This window comes from Rhinoderma darwinii, chromosome 4 (assembly GCF_050947455.1).
Source record: "Rhinoderma darwinii isolate aRhiDar2 chromosome 4, aRhiDar2.hap1, whole genome shotgun sequence".
Taxonomy (NCBI): Eukaryota; Metazoa; Chordata; class Amphibia; order Anura; family Rhinodermatidae; genus Rhinoderma; species Rhinoderma darwinii.
The window spans coordinates 308,344,794-308,358,935 of NC_134690.1; the positions used below are offsets into that span (position 1 = coordinate 308,344,794).

The 14,142-nt window shown below is 47.9% G+C and overlaps 1 long non-coding RNA gene across 1 annotated transcript in view; it reads left to right on the forward strand.

Moving 5' to 3' along the window:
- The window catches only part of LOC142761180 (uncharacterized), a 233,307-nt gene extending 223,066 nt beyond the window's left edge, over positions 1-10,241 (forward strand). The window contains exons 2-5 of the long non-coding RNA XR_012883539.1: positions 4,075-4,187; positions 7,419-7,520; positions 9,079-9,361; positions 9,667-10,241. This is a non-coding gene — a long non-coding RNA (uncharacterized LOC142761180). The remainder of the gene's footprint in view (positions 1-4,074; positions 4,188-7,418; positions 7,521-9,078; positions 9,362-9,666) is intronic.
- The last annotated feature ends 3,901 nt before the right edge of the window (positions 10,242-14,142 follow it).

Sequence of the window (14,142 nt, forward strand, 5' to 3'; positions counted from 1 at the left end):
CCCCCCCACTCCCAGTAATGACGTCAGCCCCCCACTCCCAGTAATGACCGTCAGCCCCCCACTCCCAGTAATGACCGTCAGCCCCCCACTCCCAGTAATGACCGTCAGCCCCCCACTCACATTATAATGACCCCTCAGTAAAGCCACCATCAGCCTCCGTCCCCCCAGTAAAATGACCATCAGCCCCCTCCAGTAAAGCCACCATCAGCCTCAGTCCCCCCGCCCCCCGATAAAATAACCATCTGCCCCTCTAGTAAAGGGACCATCACAGACAGAAAGTGTGCTTACCCCTGGGGAAGGAATAAATAAGGAGGTATAAGAACAACAACTCCCAGCATGTCCAGGATGTTATGTGATATCAGAGAAAGTTTACAGGAGGAGGTATAAGAGGAGAGGACTACAACTCCCAGCATGTCCAGACTTAGAATGGGTTATCAGAGGACATTATAGGGAGGAGGTATAAGAGAAGAGGACTACAACTCCCAGCATGTCCAGACTGTTATTATGGGATATCAGAGGACATTACAGGGAGGAGGTATAAGAGAAGAGAACTACAACTCCTAGCATGTCCAGGCTGTTGTTATGGTATATCAGAGGACATTACAGGGAGGAGGTATAAGAGGAGAGAACTACAACTCCCAGCATGTCCAGACTGTTATTATGGGATATCAGAGGACATTACAGGGAGGAGGTATAAGAGGAGAGGACTACAACTCCCAGCATGTCCAGACTGTTATTATGGGATATCAGAGGACATTACAGGGAGGAGGTATAAGAGAAGAGGACTACAACTCCCAGCATGTCCAGACTGTTATTATGGTATATCAGAGGACATTACAGGGAGGAGGTATAAGAGGAGAGAACTACAACTCCCAGCATGTCCAGACTGTTATTATGGGATATCAGAGAACATTACAGGGAGGAGGTATAAGAGGAGAGGACTACAACTCCCAGCATGTCCAGACTGTTATTATGGGATATCAGAGGAAATTACAGGGAGGAGGTATAAGAGGAGAGGACTACAACTCCTAGCATGTCCAGACTTAGTATGGGATATCAGAGGACATTACAGGGAGGAGGTATAAGAGGAGAGGACTACAACTCCCAGCATGTCCAGGACGTTATTATGGGATATCAGAGGACATTACAGGGAGGAGGTAGAAGAGGAGAGGACTACAACTCCCAGCATGTCCAGGACGTTATTATGGGATATCAGAGGACATTACAGGGAGGAGGTAGAAGAGGAGAGGACTACAACTCCCAGCATGTCCAGGACGTTATTATGGGATATCAGAGGACATTACAGGGAGGAGGTATAAGAGGAGAGAACTACAACTCCTAGCATGTCCAGGCTGTTATTATGGGATATCAGAGGACATTACAGGGAGGAGGTATAAGAGGAGAGGACTACAACTCCCAGCATGTCCAGGACGTTATTATGGGATATCAGAGGACATTACAGGGAGGAGGTATAAGAGAGGACTACAACTCCCAGCATGTCCAGGACGTTATTATGGGATATCAGAGGACATTACAGGGAGGAGGTATAAGAGGAGAGGACTACAACTCCTAGCATGTCCAGGACGTTATTATGGGATATCAGAGGACATTACAGGGAGGAGGTAGAAGAGGAGAGGACTACAACTCCCAGCATGTCCAGGCTGTTATTATGGGATATCAGAGGACATTACAGGGAGGAGGTATAAGAGGAGAGAACTACAACTCCCAGCATGTCCAGGACGTTATTATGGGATATCAGAGGACATTACAGGGAGGAGGTATAAGAGGAGAGAACTACAACTCCCAGCATGTCCAGGACGTTATTATGGGATATCAGAGGACATTACAGGGAGGAGGTATAAGAGGAGAGGACTACAACTCCCAGCATGTCCAGGACGTTATTATGGGATATCAGAGGACATTACAGGGAGGAGGTATAAGAGAGGACTACAACTCCCAGCACGTCCAGGACGTTATTATGGGATATCAGAGGACATTACAGGGAGGAGGTAGAAGAGGAGAGGACTACAACTCCCAGCATGTCCAGGCTGTTATTATGGGATATCAGAGGACATCAGGGTATATGTAAGCTGGGCGGAGTACATCAGGGTATATGTTAGCTGGGTGGAGTGCATCAGGATATATGTAAACTGGGCGGAGTACATCAGGGTATATGTAATATGTGCGGAGTACATCAGGGTATATGTAAGCTGTGCGGAGTACATCAGGGTATATGTAAGCTGTGCGGAGTACATCAGGGTATATGTAAGCTGTGCGGAGTACATCAGGGTATATGTAATATGCGCAGAGTACATCAGGATATATGTAAACTGGGGAGTACATCAGGGTATATGTAAGCTGTGCGGAGTACATCAGGGTATATGTTAGCTGGGTGGAGTGCATCAGGATATATGTAAACTGGGCGGAGTACATCAGGATATATGTAATATGCGCAGAGTACATCAGGGTATATGTAAGCTGTGTGTAGTACATCAGGGTATATGTAATATGCGCGGAGTACATCAGGATATATGTAAACTGTGGAGTACATCAGGATATATGTAAACTGTGGGGTACATCAGGATATATGTAAACTGTGGGGTACATCAGGGTATATGTAATATGTGCGGGTACATCAGGCTATATGCAAGCTGTGAGGAGTACATCAGGGTATATGTAAGCCGTGCGGAGTACATCAGGGTATATGTTAGCTGGGTGGAGTGCATCAGGATATATGTAAACTGGGCGGAGTACATCAGGATATATGTAAACTGGGCGGAGTACATCAGGGTATATGTAAGCTGTGCGGAGTACATCAGGGTATATGTAATATGCGCGGAGTACATCAGGATATATGTAAGCTGGGCGGAGTACATCAGGGTATATGTAAGCTGTGCGGAGTACATCAGGGTATATGTAATATGCGCGGAGTACATCAGGATATATGTAAACTGTGGAGTACATCAGGGTATATGTAAGCTGTGCGGAGTACATCAGGGTATATGTAAGCTGTGCGGAGTACATCAGGGTATATGTAAGCTGTGAGGAGTACATCAGGGTATATGTAAGCTGTGCGGAGTACATCAGGGTATATGTAAGCTGGGCGGAGTACATTAGGATATATGTAAGCTGTGCGTAGCATAAATACGGTCAGAGTACGGATGCGTATCCATAGCCGCCCATATTTACGGAAGCGCCCATAGACTTCTATGGGAGAGTCCCTGCTGTAATTACTGATGAAAAATACGGTCGCGTGCGTGGGGCATAAGAAACTGCAGCTGCATCCCCCTCCTCCCTGTTTACAGTTTTTCACTAGATGGAACTTGCACGATCAACGATGTATCCAGTGAGTCGGCGCTCATTTACACGAGCCGACGCACGCTGTACGGGGATGAGCGATGGTTAATACGATGGTCCGTGCTCGTACAGTTTACGTATTGTCGGCAGCACATCCCCTGTTTGTACGCTGTGGACAACGAGGATTTTTTGGGACGCATAAAAGATGTGATCAGCTGACCAATGAGTGCAGTTTATCGTCTGATCGTCGCTGCCCGTGATCGAAAACAAGCGCTCGTATGATTATCGGCATTGGTAAAGGGGTCTTAATGTCAATAAAAGGTTTTTTTTTTTATATCACAACGTTTCTAAGCATTTTCTATAGAACTTGATAGAAACCCATCGAGCCTAAAATAGACCCATCCTGGAACCCAGGGGTATAAACAGGCTTTTCTTTACAGCCGAGGTCTTGATGACGTCATTGAGACCGCGCGGTTATATTATTATTATAGATTGTGGGAGATCAAACATCAGGATATAGTTTTGTTGGCTTTAGCGATGGTTTGAACATTTGGTGTACTTCTTCTATTAGCCACAAGGGGGCGATACATAACCTGGAAGAACGCAGTGCGGGAGCCTTTTGGTTTTTCTTGGCTTTTATATTGTGGGGCTATTATATAATCTATACCAGTGGTTCCCAACCGGGGTGCCGAGAGCTGTTCAGGGGTGCCGCGGCTCATCCACGGCAAAAATAAATAAATTTTTGTTTACATTTTTTTTATTTTTTTTTGCTACAAGCTCCGCCCCCGACGTTGTAGCAGGCGTGACGCGCGGACGTCTGTTACAAGCACCGCCCACCGCTTCCCACTAGAAGCCTGACGGAGGGAGAGGAGCCATTAACACTGGGCAGGGTAAGTGGGTTTTCTTTACTTTCTTAGCAGTTGTGTGAGAAATGGAGCCAGGGGAATGTGGGTAGTTGTAGTTCTCTCCTCTTATACCTCCTCCCTGTAATGTCCTCTGATATCCCATAATAACAGCCTGGACATGCTGGGAGTTGTAGTCCTCTCCTCTTCTACCTCCTCCCTGTAATGTCCTCTGATATCCCATAATAACGTCCTGGACATGCTGGGAGTTGTAGTCCTCTCCTCTTCTACCTTCTCCCTGTAATGTCCTCTGATATCCCATAATAACGTCCTGGACATGCTGGGAGTTGTAGTCCTCTCCTCGTATACCTCCTCCCTGTAATGTCCTCTGATATCCCATAATAACAGCATGGACATGCTGGGAGTTGTAGTCCTCTCCTCTTATACCTCCTCCCTGTAATGTCCTCTGATATCCCATAATAACAGCCTGGACATGCTAGGAGTTGTAGTTCTCTCCTCTTAAACCTCCTCACTGTAATGTCCTCTGATATCCCATAATAACAGCCTGGACATGCTAGGAGTTGTAGTCCTCTTCTCTTATACATCCTCCCTGTAATGTCCTCTGATATCCCATAATAACGTCCTGGACATGCTGGTAGTTGTAGTCCTCTCCTCTTCTACCTCCTCCCTGTAATGTCCTCTGATATCCCATAATAAGGGGGGATTCACACGAGCGTGATTTGGCAGCGTGTAGGCCGCGTGGTTTTCGCGCGGCACGCAATGCCCTATAGAAGTCTATGGGGCAGTACACACAGTCCGTGTATTTTGCGCAGCGTTTGTTCGCTGCGCAAAATACGCGACAGGTTCAATAACTCTGCGTATTTCACGCATCACGCACCCATTGAAGTCAATGGGTGCGTGAAAACCAGTCAGGTCGCACGGAAGCTCTTCCGTGCGAACCGACTGAAACAGCGCACGAGCTGTCAAAAGGATGAATGGAAACAGAAAAGCACCACGTGCTTTTCTGTTTCCAAGCATCCAAACGGAGTGTCTTTGCGAGGAGCGAACCACGACAACCGAAGCTAACTTCACCGGGTTCGGCCAAACTCGTTTTGGCCGAACTCGGCAAAAAAATTTCCGGTCCGCGACGTCGGGAGACATTCACTGTGCATGGTGCTGAAAGAGTGAGGGTATGTGCACACACACTAATTACGTCCGTAATTGACGGACGTATTTCGGCCGCAAGTCCCGGACCGAACACAGTGCAGGGAGCCGGGCTCCTAGCATCATACTTATGTACGATGCTAGGAGTCCCTGCCTCGCTGCAGGACAACTGTCCCGTACTGAAAACATGATTACAGTACGGGACAGTTGTCCTGCAGCGAGGCTGGGACTCCTAGCATCGTACATAAGTATGATGCTAGGAGCCCGGCTCCCTGCACTGTGTTCGGTCCGGGACTTGCGGCCGAAATAAGTCCGTCAATTACGGACGTAATTAGTGTGTGTGCACATACCCTTAAACTGTTTCAGCACCATGGACAGTGACTTGCGATCCCAAAATACATGAACCTGTAAAAAAAAACGAAGTTCTAACTTACCGATTACTCCTGTCTCCTTCCTGCAGTCCGACCTCCCGGGATGACACTTCAGTTCAAGTGACAGCTCCAGCCAATCACAGGCCAAGCACAGGCTGCAGCCAATCACAGGCTGCAGCGGTCACTTGGACTGCCGCGTCATCCAGGGAGGTGGGGCCCGATGTCAAGAGAGGCGCGTCACCAAGGCAACGGCCGGGAAGTTCTCGGTAAGTAGGAACTTTATCTTTTTTTTTTACAGGTTTTTCGCTGTTGTGTTCGGCATTCACTGTCAAGGGTGCTGAAAGATTTAGCTCTTTCAGCACCTTGGACAGTGACGGGCGTCGACAAGCCTCATCTCTATGATGCCGGCTGCGCGAAAATCACGCAGCCGCGCATCAGACACGCATGACACACGCAGCTGTCAAATGTTTTTTGCGCTTGCAAAACGCCGCGTTGTTTGCGCGCGCAAAAACGCAACGTTCGTGTGAATCTGACCTAACAGTCTGGACATGCTGGGAGTTGTAGTCCTCTTCTCTTATACCTCCTCCCTGTAATGTCCTCTGATATCCCATATTAAGTCTGGACATGCTGGGAGTTGTAGTCCTCTCCTCTTATACCTCCTCCTGTAAACTTTCTCTGATATCACATAACATCCTGGACATGCTGGGAGTTGTTGTTCTTATACATCCTTATTTATTCCTTCCCCAGGGGTAAGCACACTTTCTGTCTGTGATGGTCCCTTTACTAGAGGGGCAGATGGTTATTTTATCGGGGGGCGGGGGGACTGAGGCTGATGGTGGCTTTACTGGAGGGGGCTGATGGTCATTTTACTGGGGGGACGGAGGCTGATGGTGGCTTTACTGAGGGATCATTATAATGTGAGTGGGGGGCTGACGGTCATTACTGGGAGTGGGGGGCTGACGGTCATTACTGGGAGTGGGGGGCTGACGGTCATTACTGGGAGTGGGGGGCTGACGGTCATTACTGGGAGTGGGGGGGCTGACGGTCATTACTGGGAGTGGGGGGCTGACGGTCATTACTGGGTGTGGGGGGCTGACGTCATTACTGAGAGTGGGGGGGCTGACGGTCATTACTGGGAGTGGGGGGGCTGACGGTCATTACTGGGAGTGGGGGGCTGACGGTACATTTTCGCTGCTGCGTGTCTAGAGATCATATGGATTATTAGATGTTTTATTTCTGTATATTTGTACTGCATTGTTGCAGCTCATCGTCCTCCAGCTGCGGCCTTTCATTTCCATGACGACTGCTCCACTTTTCCTTTGCTCCAGTTTTAAATTTCCCACCTTTGTCTGGATTACGGATTCTCTGTAAGGTTCTGTGCACACGACCTATTTTCAGGCGTTTTACGCCTCGAATCACGCCTGAAAAGACGGCTCCATTACGTCTGCAAACATCTGCCCATTGCTTGCGGGATCTGCTGCGGGTAGCTCTTCTGTTGCCGCATTATTAAATAGATCATTGATGTCGCTGTTCTGGTAATTGATGCCACGAGGATCTATTGTATTCATTGATGCAGCGTGCGTTAATTACTGACATCCGGCAATCTCATATCTTCACCGTCAATGTCATCACTTTCATTGGTGGCATCAGTCCGTATAAAACCGCTCAGTTTATCCTACGTCACCTGTCATTCTGCTGAATTGTCACCGTCTCTTATCCGCTTAACTGATTGTATGACTCTCAGCAGCGTTTTACATCATCATGAAACCACCCCAGAAAAGCTCGTCCCGCAGGAAGTCGGCGCAGCCGCAGAAGAAACCTGCAGCTCCTCCTCAATCTCTGCCAAGTAAGAGAAAGTTGCACCTTGATCATCTTATCACTCTCATTATATATTTTATTTTAAAAATGAATTCCAGATAACCTCGGGTCGTGTAATACTAGATTGTAATCCGTTTCTCAGCTTTATATCTTAGAGGGTTCGTTTCTATGCAGGTAAAAATCTGTTACATACAGAAATTTCTGTAGCACAAGGCCGCCACTAGGGGGAGCAAACTGAGGACTGATTTATATAGGCACAACATGAGCTGTATTATGTGCACAATCGTCTCCCCCTAGTGGTGGTTGCAGGAAGCACGTTACTATATGGCCCTGGGAAGGGAATCTGAGAACACAGCTCACACCCATGAAGATATATTATGAAATGAGGGATCTAAGAATTTCCAACCTGCAGTCCGACCGCTCTATTCATTCCCTATGGTATCGCCGGAAATAGTCAAGTTTGACTGCTCCTTGCCCAATTATGCACTCTGCCGTGAGCGGCTCCGCGCAAGCAGGCGCGATGTTGTGACGTCAATTTGTGAGCCTTTTTTCTACTCCGTTTATGCAGCGTGTGGATGAGACGTGTTTTATCTCATCCACTTTGCTGCTACTGTATTATGCTGCCGATTTTTCCGCATTATAATACAGGTATATGCCGTATTTACGTAATGTGTGAACTGACTCTAACCCCTCCACCCACCCCCCACCCCCCCCCCGCCAGTCCCCGCAAAAATGTTCTTGCATCAAACCGGTCCTCGGTGCAAAATAGGTTGGGGACCACTGCCATAGAGAATGACTTGAGTGACCACCACTCTGGGACCCGCACTCTTGTTAACAACCCGCAGCGATCCGGCATTTATCACCTATCTTGTGGATAGGTGAAAAATTATTTTCGTGGTACAACCCCTTTAATCAGGTAGGTATCAATGGGACTTGATGGACCCCAAATTATCAGTCATAGAAAAGTATCTCCCTGCAGCCACCACTAGAGGGAGCTCACTGCATACTGTTTTGTTACCAAGTTCAATGTACAACCATATACAATGAGCTCCCTCTAGTGGTGGCTGCAGGTAGCATGTTATGTTTTAAATCTGTTTACCTGATGTTCCTTGGGGGACATTAAGGTAATAGGCCATGTTCACACAGGGCAGATACGCGGCGTAAAAGTACACAGCGTATTGGCCCTGGGCACCGGAGATAATTCTGGCTGAAAAACTGCAGTTTTTCAGCTGGAATGTCCATAGAAGGTAGAAAAAAAACCATACTTACCCGTAGCCATGGTGACGTGTCCCTCTGATGTTCTGCAGCAGTCATATGGGATGAGACATCATCCCTGGAGGCCGGGTTGAACGCAGGAGCAGAGAGATCTGGGTAAGTTTGGCGGTTTTTTTTCCGCTGCGTCTGGATGAGATTTGTTTGAATCTCCTCCACTCTTCTGCTTCTGTATTACGCTGTGGAGTTTCCGCAATGAAATCGGTTGCAGAAAATCCGCCGTGTTTACCCTACGTGTGAACCCGGCCAGACAGTGAATTTCCATGTAGCGGGAGATTCATTTTCAGCTGTGATTATGGATTTCTTTCTTACAGGTAGAGGGGAAACAAGTCACAGACCGAGCACGCAACGAAGAAGACGCTACCGCCCAGGAGCCCGTGCGCTGATGGAAATAAGAAAGTACCAAAAATCAACCAATCTGCTCATTCAGAAAACCCCGTTTTTCCGCCTGGTGAGTGGATGTGTCCTCTGCGGCTGCTCCTCTTTATTGTCAGTGATATTCCCCTTTTATTCTTGCAGGTGAGAGAGATCTGCCTGAAGTATTCCCGCGGCGTGTTTTACTACTGGCAAAGCACCGCACTTATGGCGCTACAAGAGGTCAGTATCTCATACAATGCACTGTCCATGTAACGCATGGGTCAACCAGAGAGGGAGCTGCTCTTTGCAGTGGTTCACTACTCAGCCCCCGCCCCCTCTAACACATCCATATGCCCTAGCGGGACATTTGCATAGGGGTTGTGATGCATTGTGGGAGTTCCAGAGGCCAGACCCCCCCCCCCCACACCATCACTCTAGCTAACAGCTCATAAAAGTGAAATCTGATCAGTCCTTCAAGCTGTGTAGTAAATTATACCGGGAGTGCTGTCACTTTAAGAGGGACTAATGCTCTTCTGTATCCACAGTCAGCTGAGGACTTCCTCGTGAGTCTCTTTGAAGATTCTTACCTCTTCAGTCACCAGGCCAATAGGGGCACTCTCTTTGTGAAGGACATGCAGCTCGCACGGAGAATCCGAGGCATCCCGTATGAACTGTGATAACGCTGCCGTTTTATCTCTCAAGATTTGATGAAGAATGATCACGTGTAAATAGTTTTATATTAATGGAGAAAATCTATTGGGAAATACAAGTTTTACCATTGCATAAAAGATCCAGTTTGGAAGAGTAAACCGGCTTTAGCGCCCCCTCCTGACACTGGTTACAGTGGAGGTTTTTTCTTTGTTTTATCTGTTCATGGGAAAGTTGTTACAACCAATATGGCTGCCGCTGCAGTTTGCAGGGTGGTAGTGCAGTCGTTTTTCTGTCCAGCTATGTAATGGGTTTTAGGGGTCCAGGATGTAGCACAGAAAATGACCACAAGGTGGCACTGCTGGACAAAACCGCTAACAAAGACGCTGGACACAACCGCTAATGAAACCTGATCTGGCCGACCTTCTAATTGTTCTGCTAAGTTTATGATCCGCTTCCTGTTTTTATTCTGTGAAGATTTGTTAATTTTTTCAAATAAAAAAAAAATGTATATTATAAGTTTGATCTTCATCGTTTTAGACTAATCTTCATAAGGGCTTGGATATGATCAATGACTCCAGCTTCGCTGTAGTTCAATACTCTTGCTCTGTCCCACCCCCATTCTTTACACTGCAGCTATGCTTGTTCAGAGTGTTTGCTGTGTGGGTGGGTGTGGGTTGGGTCCAGAATTATTTGGGCAGTGACACAATCTTCATGATTTGGGTTTTGCTGCCACCACATTGGATTTGAAATGAAACAACTGAGATGCAATTGAAGTTTAAACTTTCAGGTTTATTTCAAGGGGTTAAACAAAAATCTCCTGTGAAAAGTTTAGGAATTGCCACCATTTTTCTACACAACCTCCTCATTTCAGGTGATCAAAAGTGATTGGACAAATTAACATTACCATAAATGTTTTTTTTAATACTTTGTAGAGAATCCTTTGCAGGCAATGATGGCCTGAAGTCTGGAACCCATGGACATCACCAGACGCTGGGTTTCCTCCTTTGTTTTTTTTGTTTTTTATATTTCTAATTTTTTATTTTCAAGAAAAGAAATGGGGATACAGAAAAAGAAAAGGGGGTGACATGGGTACAGAAAAAGCCCATGAGGGCCGATCATTTCAACCTATATTTCAACAACAATAAGTAAATATGCAATCAAAGTCCTCCCAACATAGTACCATCAATACACTACAAGCATTAGTATAGCAAGACAGGAATACCAGCATTACACCCTCATCCGCTCCTCCATCACCCACATCTCAGTCAATTCTTAGTAACGATTGATTCAAATAGGGAAGTAAACGAAGGGTAGAAGGACAAAAGGAAGGGTGGGGGTATAGGGAAAATCTTAAGAGGGAGAAGGGGAGATGTTCTCCCCTCACTCTCCCCCCCCCACAGCACATCACAGACCAGAGAGAACTCAAGAGCTCCCTGGTTCTCCACTAATCAGTTCACCCATGGCCCTCTTGTGTCTGTCCGACTTGCAGAAGTCAAACCAATAGAACCAGGTTTTCTGAAACTGCGTTGCTCGTTCGGGTGCGGAATGGAGCAACTCCTCCATTCTCCGAATTTCGTGAATGCGCTCCAGCCATTGTCTAGTCACAGGAGGCTCAGAGGATCTCCAACCCCCCGGAATACAAGCCTTAGCTGCGTTAAGCAAATGTCTCACTAACATCTTCCTGTAGCGCCCCACAGGTATATCGTGGTGGTGCAGCAAAATCCATGCCGGATCATCTCCCAGCGAGATTCCTGTGATCTCCAGAATGATATCTTGAACCTCTGACCAATAGGTGCGAAGGTTCTCACAGCTCCAGAATATATGTAAAAGCGTTCCCTCTTCTCTGCCGCATCTCCAACATTAAGGAGAAACATCCGGGAACATTTTATGTAGCACATGTGGGACTCTGTACCAACGGGATAGTATTTTAAAACTGGTTTCCTGATAGGCGTTACTAATAGACGCCTTATGTGTGAGGAGCATGATCTTTTCCCTTTGCTCTTGTGTTAGAGTAATCTGAAGATCTCTTTCCCATTTCGTAATATATGGTGGGATGAAATCCTCAGCAGGAGTGAGCAGCACGCAGTAAAGACTGGACAGGGCCCGTCTCACATGCCCCGTTTGAGAACACAAAGTTTCAAAGGAAGATAGAGCTCGGTCATAGGAAGCCGGTGTAGGTAGTCTTGACAAGTAATGAGTCAATTGTAACGCCTGCCATTGGGACGCGTCCGGGAGACCCTCTGGCTGGGAAAGCTCTTCTCCACACAGCCAGGGGCGTATTAGGGGTACTGGTGTGAGGGGCCCGGCCAAACCTAACTGAAAGGGGGGCCCGGCAACTGCCGCGACATTCTTTTGGTAGGAAAAAACGGGCCCCTGCAATGGGGCCCGTTTTTTTCACCAAAAGAATGTCGTGAGCTGCTGCGGGCCCCCTCCCCATGGGGGGCCGTCAAACCGCGCGCGACCGATCGCACGCACAAGGAAACTCCCGCGCGTGCGCAGTCGCGAGCGCGCACCCACGAACGCCCGCACTCGAGACCGCCCTCGCGCGCACCAGCGAAAGCCCGGAAGCACGCACCCGCGAACGAAGCACGCGCAGCCGCGGTCACACATGGACAAAACTTACCTGGAGCCTGGCTGGAGGTGAAGGACTGGACGTCTGGACCGAAGACCTCGCCTGGAAGACATCGCCGGAAGAGGACTGGAGTGGGAGCAGCTCTTCTGACACGGTGAGTAAATTATCTCAAAGTGCTGTTTATGTATGGCCCTGTTCACACAGTATTTTGCAGGCAAAAAAAAATCTGCCTCAAAATTCCTTAAAGAATTTTGAGGCAGATTTTGACTTGCCCACACTATCTTGTCGCGTTTTTTTGCCGCGTTTTTTGCCTGCGGCGATTGAGGACAGCAGACAAAAAACGCAACGAAAAATGAATTTTCTGCCTCCCATTGATTTCGATGGGAGGTCAGAGGCGGAACCGCGGCAAGAAAGGACTTGCTGCTTTTTCTTTTTTCCGCGACTGGCTTCCATTGATTTCAGATTAAATCAATGGGAGGCGGTTTTGGAAGTTTTTTGGTGCTGATTCTGACGCAGTGTCCGAGTCAATATCAAGGCCCAAAAACTCTGTGAACTGGGCCTTATTGTTAGGGCTTATTCAGACGAACGTGTAATACGTCCGTGCAACGTGCGTGATTTTCACGCGCCTCGCACGGACCTATGTTAGTCTATGGGGCCGTGCAGACCGTCAGTGATTTTCACGCAGCGTGTGTCCGTGTGTCCGCTGCGTAAAACTCACGACATGTCCTATATTTGTGCGTGGTTGGCGCATCACGCACCCATTGAAGTCAATGGGAGCATGAAAATCACGCCCAGCACTTCCGCAGCAGTATAAACTATGACTGAAAACAGAAAAGCACCACGTGCTACAAACATACAAACAGAGTGTCATAATGATGGCGGCTGCGCAAAACTCACGCAGCCGCGCATCATACGCTGCTGACACACGGAGCTGTTATGGACCTTTTGCATGCGCAAAATGCCACGTTTTTTGCGCGTGCAAGAAGCACACGCTTGTGTGAATCCGGCCTTAGGGTAGGAACACACTAGGCATGAACACTGCAGATTTTATGCAACACATTTTATTGTGGAAAATCTGCAGCGTATAAGGGTATGTGCACACACACTAATTACGTCCGTAATTGACGGACGTATTTCGGCCGCAAGTAGTGGACTGAACACACTGCAGGGAGCCGGGCTCCTAGCATCATACTTATGTACGATGCTAGGAGTCCCTGCCTCTCCGTGGAACTACTGTCCAGTACTGAAAACATGATTACAGTACGGGACAGTTGTCCTGCAGAGAGGCAGGGACTCCTAGCATCGTACATAAATATGATGCTAGGAGCCCGGCTCCCTGCACTGTGTTCGGTCCGGGACTTGCGGCCGAAATACGTCCGTCAATTCCGGACGTAATTAGTGTGTGTGCACATACCCTTACAGTCGCAGCAGAGTGGATGAGATATGAACAAATCTCATTCACACAGCCCTGCAGTGTGGCTTTTGGCTTTTTAAGCCGCAGCATGTCAATTTATTCTGTGGAATCGCTGCTCCTCTGTTGCGGAAATGCTGCGGTTCTGCCGCAAAAATCACAAAATGAGAAAAAAAAAAAGGTACTTTTTTAAATTTATAAAAAAGTTTAGACTTCCCCCGGCCGTAGTCCTGGTGACGCGATCCTCTATTCTTAGCGCAGCCCGGCCTCCTGTCATGACGTTTCATCCCATGTGACTGCTGCAGCGGTCACATGGTCTACAGCGTCATCCCAGGAGGCGGGGCTACGTTCAGAAGAGAGAGATGCGTCACCAGGACTACGGCCGGG